General features: G+C 33.4%; 1 pseudogene; it reads right to left on the reverse strand.

Annotated features, from left to right (window-relative positions):
- Nucleotides 1–14,157: 14,157 nt before the first annotated feature.
- LOC131074236 (tyrosine decarboxylase 2-like) overlaps nt 14,158–16,092 on the reverse strand; it is a 76,347-nt pseudogene continuing 74,412 nt past the window's right edge.

Below are 16,092 nucleotides of genomic sequence, written 5' to 3' on the forward strand. Positions count from 1 at the left end.
TCTTATAAACTAGTTTATTGCATTTTTAAGATCATGCATAGCTTAGGATACATTTCATCTTAAAATCAACTAAAGCATCCCTCATTCTTGCATTTGTCATCCCTAAACCACTTTTCTTAGTGATCTGAGAGAAAAGACATTGGTTTGAGGGACCTTGTGAGATAGAGAACCATGGAACCCACCTTGGGAAGCTGAGCCATATTTCATGACTCCATAGCTTGCACCAAGAAGTCCTGTGGGTGTGTGGATAAGTTTCCCTAGAGCTTTATTTTTCACATTTTCAGTTCTATCGACCCGCTTTGATAATATAATAAAGTGATGCTAATATAATATGATACACGATTAATATTGTTAATGTAATACAAGACAATGATAATAGAATCTAATACAATATTGCTAAATAGTATCAATGTAATACAACATTGAAAATGACAAATAATAAAATATAAGTAACATAAAATAGTGACTAACAATACAACACAATATAACGTTCTTAATGACAATGTGAATATCAAAACGATGAGTGGGCTTAGCAAAAACCAGTTACTATCATAATTTGTACATTGGTGTCTTCATCACTTATATTATATATTAAATATATACACAATGATGAAGGAGGGTGTGAGAGCATTGTTGGAGGGGTATGGTGTATGAGCATGTTTCTTGATACTCCACCTCAAAGTGGGACAAGATGAGACCATAGAGGCCAAAGGAGTTCAAAGGGTACAATATTTGGGTCGAGGAAGAGATTGTTTCTAAGGCACTCTCCACAATCTTTCTCCTGTTCTCCATCATGTCTCACAAATACAATAAGTAAAATCGTTAAGACATTAGGATGATGACTAGATGAAGGTCAAAGACACCTTATTGTTGAAGTGAATCAATCATAAGAGGTGAGAGGTTGATATGATGGAGGGGAACAATGCAAATCCCTCACAAGGTATGCCACCTCATGATGATGGTTAAGGACCACATGAGGCCACAGAGGATAAGGTCTTGCTCTTGGGCCTAGGGTAGAGGATACTTGGGGTACCTCATCATGTCTTCTAACTCAACCCTCATTATGATTGAGTTTGGATGTATTTGTTGATAGGGGTTGTGTAGATATCCGAACCCTAGAATTGGATGCATTTCATGAGTTATATCTACATTGTTGTCCAATGTCATTGTAGTTTTAAAAAAATAGGGTCATCTCATCTTATTCTTAAATGATTATTATATCCCTAACTATGTTAGTTGATATTGACATTACGTATTCAATGGACATCTTAGTTGATATTATATCCCTTACACTTTTCTCGCATCTTAGTTGATATTGACATATCCTCACCTCTCCTAAGAGATGTGGTTCTCATGGTTGGGGATTGACCTTGGACACAACCGTTGGAATTTGAGGGCCTCCCCTTTCACTATCAAAAATGTTTCTCTATGGGTAATCTTGCTTCAAACTGCTCTATGCCATGCCACAAAGGTGCTACTACTTGGTGGAAGGATGCTACTACTGATCATTTGACTATCCATGTTGTTGATCTTGATTCAGATAACTCCTCTCGGGAGGTTGAGGTGCCTCTTACTGTTGTTGATGCTGCGATCGATTCCACTGTTTTGGCTCCTCTTGCCCTGGTGGATGTTACCTCTGACTTGCAGCTATTATCTACACCTACTGCATCTGCTCCTGATGTATCTCCTCTGTAATAGCCTATTGTTGTTCCGAGACAACCCCCTCTTGTTATTCAGCAGTCGGTTACTGTCCTGTTGTAGCACTTTGTTGGCTCTTCTGATGCTATCCAAGCATGATCCTTACTGCTTGATCATTATCTTGAAGGTCCCAATGACAATATCGCCTAGACTGTAGTTTGTCATAGATAGAAGGGGAAGTCCTCCTCGTCCCCCCAAATCCCTCCTTGTCAAGGCTCGGGTGTCCATTCCCCTCCTTGAGCTGGGTTTGGGTTGTTGAAGGTTAGACAAATTTTCTCTTTCTTTTGTCTGGCCTTGTTTTTTCGGGGCTTGCTCCCATTTATTGTTGTTTACTTACTGCATGCAGGATTTTCTTTTGATAGTCTCTAACTATGTTAATGGGTCGATGCCCTATTTAGCGATGCTTTTTAATAAAAATAAGTGCAAATAGATTAACAATAAACACAAAATATATTGTGGAAAAAAACCTTTTTAGGAGAAAACCCCATAATCCAAAAACTGTATATTATTCAAAAATCAATAACAAAATACAATATACTTGCTAAGAAAGCTTCTCACATGAGTATCACCAACCAGAGATCTAGAGGTAACTTAATAACTATAAGACTCTTACACATGATCTCCATATCACACACCTAATTAATATATAGAAAATACAATATATGAGTCCATCAAATGGTATTACAAATCCATGGGCTAAAACCAAACCCAAAAAGTGATGTCCAACTTATCTCCAATCCAAGATGTCCTATGATATGTTAAAACACACACAAACATATTTAACTCCATTTTACAACTCATTTATGTGTCCAACATATTTTTATATTTATATTTCTATCATGCCCCACCATCCACAATGTGGAAACATGACGCTATCTAAATTCACATACAAAGTCTTTGATTAAAACATTACAAAACACTTCAAGGGACAATAATTTCTTTTCTTTTCTACTTTATTTATTTTAATTTAAATAAGATTACGAGTTCAACCTAAAAAAAATCAACCACACTAACCACATTAGCATTTATGAATAATTATTCGATATTTCTTAGGTGTTATAAATTAACATCTTTTAATCATTTTGTTATTTATTACCAAATAAATAATCTTAGATAGGGCCCGCCTAATAAATTTAACATCTTCTAGTTCAATATCTTCCCAAAATAAGAACTTACATATATTTATTTAAGTTAAACTACCTTTATCTAGCTTAATATTGAGTTTACATTTTATCTAGACTCAAATAAATCTAAATTAAAATCCACCCTTCAAAGTTTTCTTAAATTCACTTTTCAAGCCCATCCAAAGCCTCTAGGTGCCTCAATTTTTTGACTTTGAACATTTTTTACAAAGATTTTGAAAAATCAAATTACTAATATCTCACAATGACAAATGAAATGGAAGTGATTTCTTCACCATCAACTTCATTTCACCATTTTGGAGGTTTATGCAAGTTTTTCATGTCCATACATACATAAATGCCAACTTGCTAAAAATAGTAACCCTACCACTTTTAGCTATTATTGAAAAAGAAACAATTTTTTTGGTTGATGCAAAATTACTCTTACACTGTGGATGCTTCTGCATCACGGCAACACAATTTAATGTTTTCCTTTTCTCCTTTCTCCACACACATGATGTTCGTTTGATCATATCTCACCCATTTTTGATAATTGATAAGAGAAATCTCTAGTTGGATCCCCTATGTTGAGATGTTGTTTAAGGGTGATCATTCAAAATGGTGTTATCTAAAATCCCTTTGTAAATTGTGTTAACGAGTTTCTATATGCTCCTTCCTCAATTATTTGACCTTTCCTTGGATATTTTTAAGATTTCTGAGTTTTCAAATAGTTTTGTAGTTTCTTTGGGTCTCGATTCCAACCTCTTCTTTACCTTTGCAAATCTCTCCCTAAGTCTGTTTCTGGACTCAAATCCCAATAGGAAGTTTGGACTAAAGCTTTAGGTTTGAGTTCCCTTCATGCCCCACTTAATCCTTCTAAAGTCTCTTCATATCAGTTCCATGTTAGATCCTAGACCCTAACATGAACCTATAACTTTATGTTCCAGGTCAAAATGTTCTTCTGAAGTTTGCTTCTTGAAAAGTGTTGTCCATTCATCCCTTTATAACTTTGAACCCCAATTGGAACTTGGAACCTTAGGCTCTAGTTTCAGTTTCCTCCTCACTCTCATTCTTCACAATAATAAGTCAAATTTGAAGTAGGATTAGGACCATAGGTTTCAAGTCCTTTTTCCATCTCGAGACTCGATGCTCATCAATCCTATAGGTTCCAAGTTCATGTTTCATCTTGAGATTGATGCTTGTTCATCGTAAGTTCCAAATCTCTGTTCCATCTTGAGACCTAGCACCCACCAATATATTGGATACAGTGCCAATTTCCTATTCCATCTCAAGCCTAATACTCACTAGTATTTTGCATGTTCCAGTCCCTTGTTCCATCCCAAAACCTAAACCTAACCATTACAACATCTAAAATTCTAGGTTCCTCTTGGAACTTCAAACTTGAAAGGCACCAAAATGCCCAAAATTTCATGCTAAGGCTGACCCAACTACTTGCATTTGTTCCACCTACTCTCTTACTTATCATGGACTCCAAAAATAACCAAAAGTGTTCTAGATGGAAGAAAGGTGGCTCCCCCTACTTTGTGGGTACATGAGGACATGGTTATGACAATTTTAAGGTACCAAGATGATGAAAACATGATGCGAAGCTATGGGCACCTTGTGCAATTGATGAGAATGGTTTTTTGGGGATTTTATTGCAAGTTTGTGCATTTTTTACTTTAGCAAAATGTGCCATGGAGAATAAAAGACCTTTATTTTCATTATTAAAGAGGATGGAAAAAACAGTTTGGAGAAAAACTAAGAAGAATAATAAACTTCCACAAAATTAGACTTTCAACTCTAGTAAAATAAAAATGTCATTTTTGTATTTTGATGATTTGAATTCATTGCAAACTTGTAACAAACTTATTGTAATATTTAAAGGATAAGTTTGAAGTGTGGAATCAACCTCGACTAAGTATTTCTATTGATATTTTATTTATTCTTTTATGTATGTTTGATGATCAATTGACCAACCAGATGACTATATAAACCCTGCAAAATATTTGCATAGTGTCTTTTCACAATAATAAATGAAAAGATCAACTCTATTTATAGATTTCTAAGTAGACATTTAATATTCTATAAATATCATTATTTCTTTGAATTCATGTATAAACCTAGTTTTCTTGTGTATTATAAAAGGCATGATCTTTAATCAAACTTTCATTAAGGTGTCATAACAAGATCTCAATCTTTACATGTTTAAATAAATCCATGACTATTGCTCTATTGGAGTTGGTACCAATGTGCTATTGACTTCATTTCTAATCACTCCAAAACATTAAAACAAGTCAATCATACTCACTTTCTTTCAATTGTGTTGCATTAGTTTGTCCATGCTTTTGTGTATGAGTACATAACAATAATAAGGGTTGCTCACCTATATTTTACACACTCTACAAGATAAGCATCTTATGTTGTTTAAAGGTGTATAGATTCACATTTCTAGATTAGCACATTGATATATTGCGACAATCAAAATAAGGGTACACCATGCAATGGGTATGGTTTATGGCAAGGTAATTGTTTAGTCTTAATAATATCACATAACTCAACACCTTAGAGATTCCCCACTTGGTCCTGTAGGACCAAAACTGCATGATGTCTAAGCCTCCTCAATAATTGGTCTATAATTGTCCAACTTGAACATGGGTTTTGTAGTACTTTTTTCATATTTGACACCCCTAACACTTGGGAGACTATACGTTTTTAGGGATTTGTTACTTACAACTTAGATCACCAAGAAGATGTATAAATCTGTTATATTTAATAAGAAAGTTTTTTCAACTCTCCTTTATTCTCCTCTCATACTTTTATTTTATGACTCATTGTAGATTTGTCACTTACATCTTAGATCACCAACAAGATGTATAAATCTGTTATATTTAATAAGAATGTTTTTTCAACTCTCCTTTATTCTCCCCTCATACTTTTAATTTATGACTCTTAAATTTGTCAATTACAACTCAGAGCACCAACAAGATGTATAAATTTGTTATATTTAATAAGAATGTTTTTTCAACTCTCCTTTATTCTCCCCTTACTTTTATTTTATGACTTAATAAATTGCATGTGAGTTATTTATTTGAACTGCTTATCATTTGCATGATAAAAGCCCATATTATTGTTGGAGGCTCAAATTAAATTATTGACTTGTAAATCTTACATTATAATAATAGAGATAAAATTGGCACATTGTAATGTCCCTTAAAACTCTCTAAGGATATTGCCTTCTATTTTGTCTGCTATGTTGTCAACTTGTAAGCAAAAAGGGGGACCGAGTATGATTATTGTGTTGAAGCCTAGTTTAGAATGATATAAATAGAAGGCAAATCATACAATTTTATCTAGCAATGGTCCTCCTTGAATATGTAATCAATAACTTGTTAAATACATAGCAGGGACCTACTGAAATTTAATATTTATCAAAGTATGAATCTGCACAATATTAAGGTGTCAATGTGTTCTTCCTTAATGATTGTAAATGCTCTCATTATTCATATAACTAAGTTCTGATCTACAAAGTAGATCTCGCTAAAAATAGAAGACCCAATTCTTGTGACAATCTAAGCATTCACATGTCGTAGTTCTGTTAATGTTCCACCCACGCTAAAACGCAAAGTAAATATTCCTGATAAAACCTGGAGATCCTATGTAAACAATTTCATAACATTTCAAATAAAAACATGTATTTCTATTATGATTAATTGCTCAAAGATCAAAACAACGTCATTAAAATGGTTTGTACTAAGATGTTACATTTAAAATCATTTGGTGTTGCTTTCCAATGAATTTCAAGTGAAGCTAGTGTCTAGGGTTAGAAGAAAAAGAACAAACCTACATTATCACAGATATTAAGATCTATTCAGTGCCAAAGTTATAAGGGCCGATTGATAAAAAAGAACAATTCTGAATTTTAAATCATTACTATACCAATTATAAATCAAACCATAGTGCCTCAATACTATTCATTTTTTTTTTTCATTTATTTGATATTAAATAAAAGTAAATTTTTTTTTATACAATTGTGAATTTTAAATCATTATTATACCTATTATAAATGAAACCATCCATTATTATGAGCATGATGTCTTTTCTAGAACGATTTCAGAGTTATTTTTTCAATCCTTACCATTTTAGTAAGTGTCAAATGGGTTCGGTTTTGATGGCTATCTCAATATTTTATGTAATCTAGGGTTTTTAAATAAAATAATGATAAGTTATTAATTAATAATTTAACTTATTATTAATATTAATTTATTTAATAAAAGACTATAAGGAGGCAGTTAAAGTGAACATTGGCTTTTTTATCAGTAAATGGTACTATTTTATTAATAAAATCTAAAATACATCTCCAATATATCATCCAATATATCAGAGTCCAAGTTCGAAATATCCATGCAACAAAATCCCAAAAATGAAAAAGCGCCCCTACAACTGATCGTGTAACAGAGATATTTACTACCCCCTTAACATCTACGAGAACAGTATGTTTTTACAAAGATTACATTTTCAATACAAAATAAACGAACGATTGAAAGTTCAGAAAACACAAGCAATTCTCAACTTGCAATTATGATTTCCTTGCCTTTCCCACCATCATCCCATTTATCATCCTGCGGTTCCTTAGAGTCATCCAGATCATCATTGTCCTCCTGTGGAAACCCAATCCACAGGGTATGCTTTTGCTGCCTCTTCTTCGAGCCCCTCGACCAACCTCGCTTTCGTTTGGAGGAACAAGCGGTACCCGCGGCTCTGATTTCTTTTCTGATCATGAGGACACCATTTCTCTAGTTCAAGTTTGATTTCTTGCCATTCCCATGCCTTCAGGTATTCTTTTATCCCATGCATTCCCACTTGATCTGAAGCACGACGCACCTCCTTGTTGAAATTCGCTCACATGGAGCCAAGCTCTGTCTGGGCAAATGAAACCTTTCCCATCTCGTGTCATCTACATAAAACCTTCAAACCCTCTGCACCATTCTTCTCTGACACAACTAGTCACAATCCAATGAACATTTTCCTTGTTCTCCAGTTCGAAAGACCAGGCCATAAACATTGATGCCATATCTGCATTTGTGTGATACTTAAACTGTGCTCACAAGTACTCATCCCCCAGAATTGTCTTTACACAAGTGGGGAAATCCTTCTCCTCAAAATTGAAAACATTAGAGAGCCTTTTGTCAGAAATTTGGCCCCAAAATGCCACCATCGATTTGGAGGCATGCAGAGAAAAATTGGGTTCCATAGCGTTCGCTTCTTGTGAAGCTCCGAAATAGTTTGAAGCGAAACACACCTTAGCTTCTAGACACAATATACTCTCATTCTGCCTCGGCTCACCTTGTGCTTTAGCTTGTAGTGTAAGCCATGACAGTCGTTCATAAGTGTCGTCATGCCTTGCAAGTCATTAATGATCATCGCCATACGAAGACAACAATATGCACAGTTAATAACATATGCATCAATTCGCACGCACAAGGGACAGTGCCTTAGGAAATTGCCACAACCTTACCCAACCCACATAAAATTCCTTTTTGATCAAACCCACCCGAGAGATATGGGAGAGGATTTCTTAGAAGTATGCGTCCAATGAGATGCATCATCGTACTGGAACTAATAGAAATTAAAGCCATTGTTTGCCCCTTCTCACCTTAATACGCCTCCCCAAAGTATCAGGCTGATACAACACCAAGTTCAAAAACTTGTATTCAAGTATACTCATTTCAAATTGTTATCGTTGGGTGGATAGGTATCGATTTTGACTTCACCTACTTGTAATTCAAAGGCCTGGTTGACGCACATGTCAGCTTCCTTGTTTCCTTCTCTAAACGCATGTTATGATTTGAGAATCCCCTTCCAGATGAATTTTCTCCACACCAATCTTTCTTATCAATTGGACCACCATCAAAGTCACTTTTGCTTCCGCTTCATTATTTGTTTCCGAAGGTAGATGCTATTGTAGTGACAAACTGAGGTTCCCATATTACGAATAATTGATAAGATTTAATAGCTATAGCCAATTTTGCCTGCTCCTAATGTCAAACAAAGGTATAGTGGTTGTCTGCTCAAGGGATGAAGATAGAAAGCAAAGTGGGGATGAATGCAGCTAGAAGGCATGGAAATAAACCTACAACAAACCAAAATAAAACTGGCAATAGGAACTGTAGCTTCCTAGCAACAGGATCTGCACACACAACACTTTGAAACAGAAAACTAACTCTAATTACTGAACTCGTAATTAAATTTGAAGCACATTAGAATCATTTAGAATTATGTACAATTACATAAATTACAATATCTAAACCAATATGAACAATGCTAAGCGTGTAATCAATTAAAATCATAATACACAATAAATAAATAACATCTAATCTAAAAGAAATCACTAGACATCCCGAGAAGTGGATCCTGCCTCCTCAATACATCTGGTGGGAGAGAATGAATGTCTTTCTACACTGCTTTGATCAGAATAAGCATTATTTTATTCACCCAAAAAATATTACAAATTTTGTACAGAGTTTTGCTACAAAAATCTGCCTATATTTCGGTTTGCATACATAGAATCTACCCTCCATGTTGTTAAATCTGACCATATATATAGAGGTCATGTGTACAAGCAACAATAACAATATGTTATAAAATAGCTAACACAAGTTGAAAACAACTTAGTTATAACTGTAGATAAAAATAAGAAACAAACAGATTATGACAGTTTTCTCCAACAATAATTTAGTAACATATTTCCATCAGGGGTTCTTTGCTATGGCAAGTTTTCTGGCAAGACATATGTACCACAAGCTCCCCTCACTCAACCACGTGTAACATTCTCATGTACTAATCACCATAGAACATGGTGACGCAAGGATAGCCAATGGAATATCAGACTGTGAGCTAGCAGATGTTAGAAACATTCATGCAATAACCAAAGTTCTAGTAGCTCAGATTGGAAAATGACGTGAATAAGAGCAGCAGAAATAAGAGCCCGCGTGACCAATAATCTTAGAAGCTAACATCATTTTTACATTCTTCTGTGAAAATAACTTGTTAGTCACAAAGTAATATATGATAGTTCCTGACCAAAAAGTGATAGGAAGGTGTTCTCCATGACAAGAAGATTTGCACCCTTAAAAGATGCATGCTAAAAGATTATTTTATTAGACATAGTGAAAGACATATTAGTAAATACAATCTGATATTATTTATTCACGATTTTATCTAAAAATTTGATTAAATACTATTTATATATATTAAACCATATGTAACATGAAATCGTATAGAAATGGATATGAAGGCACATCGGAAGGTGTAAAATAGGACATATTTGGCTCTCATAAGCTATTTGCATCTAGCAATGACTGAACCATTATAGTCCTTAGCCACACAATCCACACTAGAAGGGCTTGGGTTTCCACGTGTTGTACCATCAAAGTTGAGTTTGATCCATCTAGGGTCAGGAGGACGCCAAATATATATCATTTCTTGAGATGTGCTATAATGAACCCTAAAGGACCTATTAACGGGTAAAAGTGGCTTATTTCAAATGTATGGGCCCTTTATATTTAATGGGACATTGGAGATCTAAAGAGATGATTTTTATTATATAAAGTGTTTCTGGAAAAAAGATTTGAACCTCTTCCTATGTGGTGGCTCTCTTTGATGTGCTATACAGATTTTGGGTCACTATAAGGGTTGATTGAGAAAAAAGAAAGGATTAATGCCATTGGCAATTAGTATTGCTAGATATTAGATATAGCTTGAGATGCATGGAATACCAATACATTTTCCAATGTAATGTATGTGGTTAATGTTACTAACAAGTTAACCTAGTCAAAGAAATAAATATCAACTAAAAGATAATGAGCTAATAGGTCAAAAGGGATTGAACACAATGAGTGAAGAAATTCTTTAGAATGCCTGTCATAACAACATATTGACAAGTTTGTTGCTCTCATTTGGAACCATGTCAACCAATCAAAATTTTAGAGTAAGACCAATTGTATTGCAATGGTGAAAATCACATACCCATGTTTTTTTTTTTCGTTTTTTGAATTCATGGGAAATAGGTTGTCCTTATTGCAAATTCATTGGTATGTAAGATGCCATTTTTTAATGGAAGTTAGCAAATAGTTCTATCCGCTATCCTATTCTCATCATCACTTATCCCAAGGATCCATATTTGATCTCCACATCTAGCTATTCATTATCTTAGTTTAGATCATGATCTACACTCATTTATGATTCATGATCTACACTTCATCTTTTTTTGAAGTTTTGAATAGAAATATATATTTTTTAAACCCTACCCCTCTAAGTATCATCTAATATCTAAGGAGTTGAGTTCAATTGGTTATAACAATGGGTTTTCATTGTTGAGACCCAACTTCAAATCACCACATCCACATCTAATTTGGAATTCTAAGTGGTGACTCTTGGCCTTCCATTCTTTAACTTCTAGTTTTAACATCTAAGATGTTATCTAATGTAAATTATTTTCAAATATTATAAAAAATGGGTCATCTAAACCACTTGAACACTAAAACAATTTTTAACTTATTTGTGAATGTAAAAGACAAAATTCATTCATTCTTGTTTAAATTTCATTGTTGTTTGTCATTGCACAAATAGAGTTGAATATTAATTTATATTTAATGTTCTAAAGTAGTTGAATTGTTATTCCTATGTGTGTACAAAATCACATTTGCTACCATGGAGATCGTTTAGGAAGATTTCAAAAAATGGGTATTTTATTTTTTTTCTTCATTATTTTTACAAACAAACTCTCTTATTTTATTTTCATTCTTTTGTGAATCTACATTTAAAATATTAAATAAGGAGAGAGAGAGAGAGAGAGAGAGAGAGAGAGAGAGAGAGAGAGAGAGAGAGAGGTGGAATGTGTTGATTTTCAAATTTGTTTTCATGGGAATTATAATGGTGACCAATTCTAGCTTTGTGGGTTGTCACTACTTCAAAACAAATGAATGTTCTCTATTATGGTAGTATAACAAAATGATATTTTCTAAAGGAAATTTGCAGCAACAATATACCATTTCCATATAACTCCTTAGAGAAAAATATGTAAAAAAAATATTAGAACCCACAATAAAAAAGAATAACATACCAAAACATAACGCTAGATATTAATGGCAAAACCCTTTCAAGAGAGAAAATTAACCTCCAAAAGCACCCACATGCTCAATTTATAATCTAAATAAACAAGATTACAATATATTTGTAGTGTCTCATCGCAAAGCCTTTGAAGTATCAAGCACCCTAGTTGCATTACTCCGTGTGAACAAACAAATAAAAACCATGAAGCCATACATTCAAATCCATACTTCTTCTACTCACATATGCAACCTATAATATATTCTCAATCCAACCTTAGCGAACACGTCTATGGTTACATTGCTCAACCTCAATAGCTATTATGTGCTTACCATTATAAGACAAACTTGCACAAAATCACAAAGTGGTCTTATATAAACCACATAAAATCAAGCCATAAACTCACTAAACCATAACCCAAAATAAAAATTTGGTACTAAGGTTTTCCAATAATAAATATTTTCCAATGTAACACTCATAGTAAATATTTATCTTGGAATGTTTCATACAACATACAAGTGTGCCCAAGAATGCCTAACCCAATGTGGTACCCACATCTCTAGGATGTATCACAAATAACATTTATGTTTAAAATTTTAACATTATTATTATTATTGAAGATGTACAACATCCATGTTCCAATAATTTAAAGTTCCAAGTAGTGGGGTATATGTGTCAATTTGTTGCTGGTGTAATGTGAGGTACACAAGCTCATACGCTCAACTAAAAGACCATTTGTGTGACATTCTTGGAATGAGCAAATAAATGGTATACCTATGCCACCATCTCAAGTGATAGAATATATTAAAAGATTGGAGCTAGTAGATGAAGCAACAAGTCACCCTTGGCCAAAGAAAGGATCTTGGACATTGAAATCCCCTCTAGCCCCAATATATTCCTAAAGTTGTGGTAGAGAGCCACTCATTTTTAGTTACACCTCAAGAAGAGCTCTCTTTACCTAAGAGATCAACGAGACTATTAGAAATGACATTTTAAAATGAATACTGCAAGATTGCCAATCAACACACTAAAAAATGTATCTATACAAAATGTTTGACTTTCAAGTTGTTCGTTCACCATATTATTGATAATAACAAAAATAAATGAGACTCCAAAAAGGTATAAGGGCTCAACTTATTGGTTGCATAGCACTAGAGTGAAATATGAGATGAAACTTGTAGAAAATTCATTGAAACCCATTAAATACTTCGTCAAAGAGGACGGTTTCCATCATATCCAATGGGGAAGCAAGAATGCTAAAAAATCAGCGCTTAATTAATGTAATTGCAATAACCCTAAAGAGTTTATATTTTAGATAGTCGTTGATTGTGAGTAGATAAAGGATGCACAATTTATTGTTGACATCCTCATATTGGCCATTGAGAAAGTGAGGCCTTGAAACATTGTCTAAGTGATAAGAGATAATTTAAAAATTATAGATTGGTTGGAACATTGGTTGAGAAACATTATTCACACATCTTAGGACAACTTGTGTTGTTCACGCCTTCAAACTTATGCTACAAAAAATTGACAACAGAATTGATTAGATCAAACAAATGTATGATGAGGCTGACGAGATCCAAATCAAACATCACATGTCACAAGGCATATTCAAAAGATTCTCAAAGTTAAGAGTTATTGAAGGCAAGTGAAATAATGCAAAAATTAAGTCATAAGACCTCTTTTGGGTATGATTCATTACACTAATGTAAATAAGTCATGTGGGAGAGGCATATGATGACATTTACTCATAACACAGGCGTCCCTTGCAATAGATAACATTGCAAGCATGTATTTGGATGTCAAACATATTGCAAGTTTAATGAAGGACCGATCGGCAGCTCAGTGCAGTAGCTAACACCACTTTTTCCATCTTATGAATGTTAGTTTCAGTTGAATTTGCATTGGATTGGTATATGAATAAATAAAATACATGGCAGTGTATTGTAGCTGACATATCAACATTGAATACGTAGATTAATTGTGGAGAATCAAGGTCTGGTATGTTAAATAACTTCACCGTCTACTTTTGTAGTTAATATCCATTGTTAGTTATGCATCTCAAAGTAATTGAGAATTATCAGTCTAAATTTTCAAGGAGCCTAGTGATTATACACGCTATTAACAATTATTAGTCTGAATCTTCAAGGAGCCTAGTGATTATATACACTTAGCTAAGTTCTTTACTTCAGGTTTTCACCAAGCAAGACATTAACTTGGAGTATGAGACCCTCATATGTTTACCTTATATTGTGTTCTGGTCTACAACCCTACCCTCTTATACATCCAAATGCATGACCTCCATTTTATGAAATACATGTGTTGGGCATTATGCAGTATGATATGGTCCCGTGATAACCTTTGGTGCCTCTTAAGAGATTTTGGATTCCATCGTACTGCTATATGTTAAAATTCTTTAAAGTGAGTGCGTACAATTTCACACACAAAATAATACTTTTATGTTTTGCAATAATAATGTTTGAAAATGATTAGTGCTAGTTGTGACAAGAAAATACGATTGCACAAATTACTTCAGTAAATGATTACTCTTCCTGAGAAGAATAGTTGCTTGGTCTTGAATAAGTTTCCAAGCAGCATTCACGTGCCGTAATTCTATTAATGTTCCACCCACGCTAAAACGCAGAGTATATATGCCTGATAATACCTGGAAATCCATTGAAAACAATTTTGTAAGATATCAAGATCAAATACAGATTTGTATTTCTATTGTTAAAACAATGTCATTAAAATCACTTCAAAGCTTGTAATAAGATATTACATTTAAAATCATTTAGTGCAGCTTTTCAATAAATTTCAAAACTGAAGCTAGCGTCCATGGTTAGAAGAAAAAGTACAAAAGCACATTATCACAAATATTAAGATCTATTCAGTGCCAAAGTTATAAGGGCCGAATGACAAAAAGAAAGGATTAAAATAATTGAATAGGAATTACGATGTGTTGTATGTGTTGTTTTCTAAATTTGTTTCCATAGGAATTATAATGGCAATCAATTCTAGGTTTGTGGGACACTACTTCAAAACAAATGAAAGTTCTCTATTGTGAAAATATATCAAAATGACATATTTGGAAGGAAATTTGCAGCAATAATATAACATTTCCACATAAATCTTATTAGGAAAATATATGTAAATCAAATATCATGACCCACAATGCAAAAGAATAACAAACGTACCACAAGATAATAGTAGATATGTCTTGGGAAAACCCTTTCAAGGGAAAAAATTCAGTTCCAAAAGTACCAACATGCTCAATGTATTAGCTCAAGAAACAATATTCCAATACGCTTTGAGAGTCTCATTGTAGAGCTTTTGAAGCATCAATCACACTAGTTGCATTTTTCCATGTGAACAAGCAAATAAGAACCATGAAGCCACATATTCCTATATGATCTTTTTGAAGACCCATAGAACATTTGATTTTTGATATTATTATTATAATATTGAGGAATGAATGTCTAACATGACATATTGTTATTGACATTTAAGTAGTATTTTAATTTTTATGGTGGTTATGTTTATTATCTGAAGCTATGTGATATTCTGAACTTAATTTTTAATTTTAGACTGCACACGTATGTATTTATGATTTCTTTATGCTTTTGTATGAACCAACACAAAATGAACTCAACTCTCTACAAAATTAAAGAATCTAAATACCCAAACCCTCATACCTAAACTTAAAATTGATGACTTACAATTTTGTGTACTTTTGTAAACTATAGCTATATATATTTTTTGTACAGCCATATTCAATTATACTGAACCACAAACTTTATAGAAATGATCATTTAGTTTCCAACTAACTTCACAAATATTTGTCTTGCCTCAAGTCTTGAGCTCCATACAGTTTATTAAAGACGTCATTCAAACCATCTTTCCAATTGACCGCAGATACTTGCCAAGAAATATGGCATGGTCACATTGTAAGATGAAGACCTATTTAATTAGCTAGAATTATCTTTATGAATATTTTTTTTCTTTTATGATCACTATTTTAGGACCCTTTTAATTAGCTTAAGTTTCAATTACATGTAGTCCTTTCTTCCTCTCATCGAAGAATAGATGAAAAATAGCAGAACATACATGAGACAGAATTTGACAAAAGGAAAAAAGAAAATGTGAAATTGAATATCTAGATTCT

The sequence above is a fragment of the Cryptomeria japonica genome, chromosome 8 (assembly GCF_030272615.1).
Source record: "Cryptomeria japonica chromosome 8, Sugi_1.0, whole genome shotgun sequence".
NCBI lineage: Eukaryota > Viridiplantae > Streptophyta > Pinopsida > Cupressales > Cupressaceae > Cryptomeria > Cryptomeria japonica.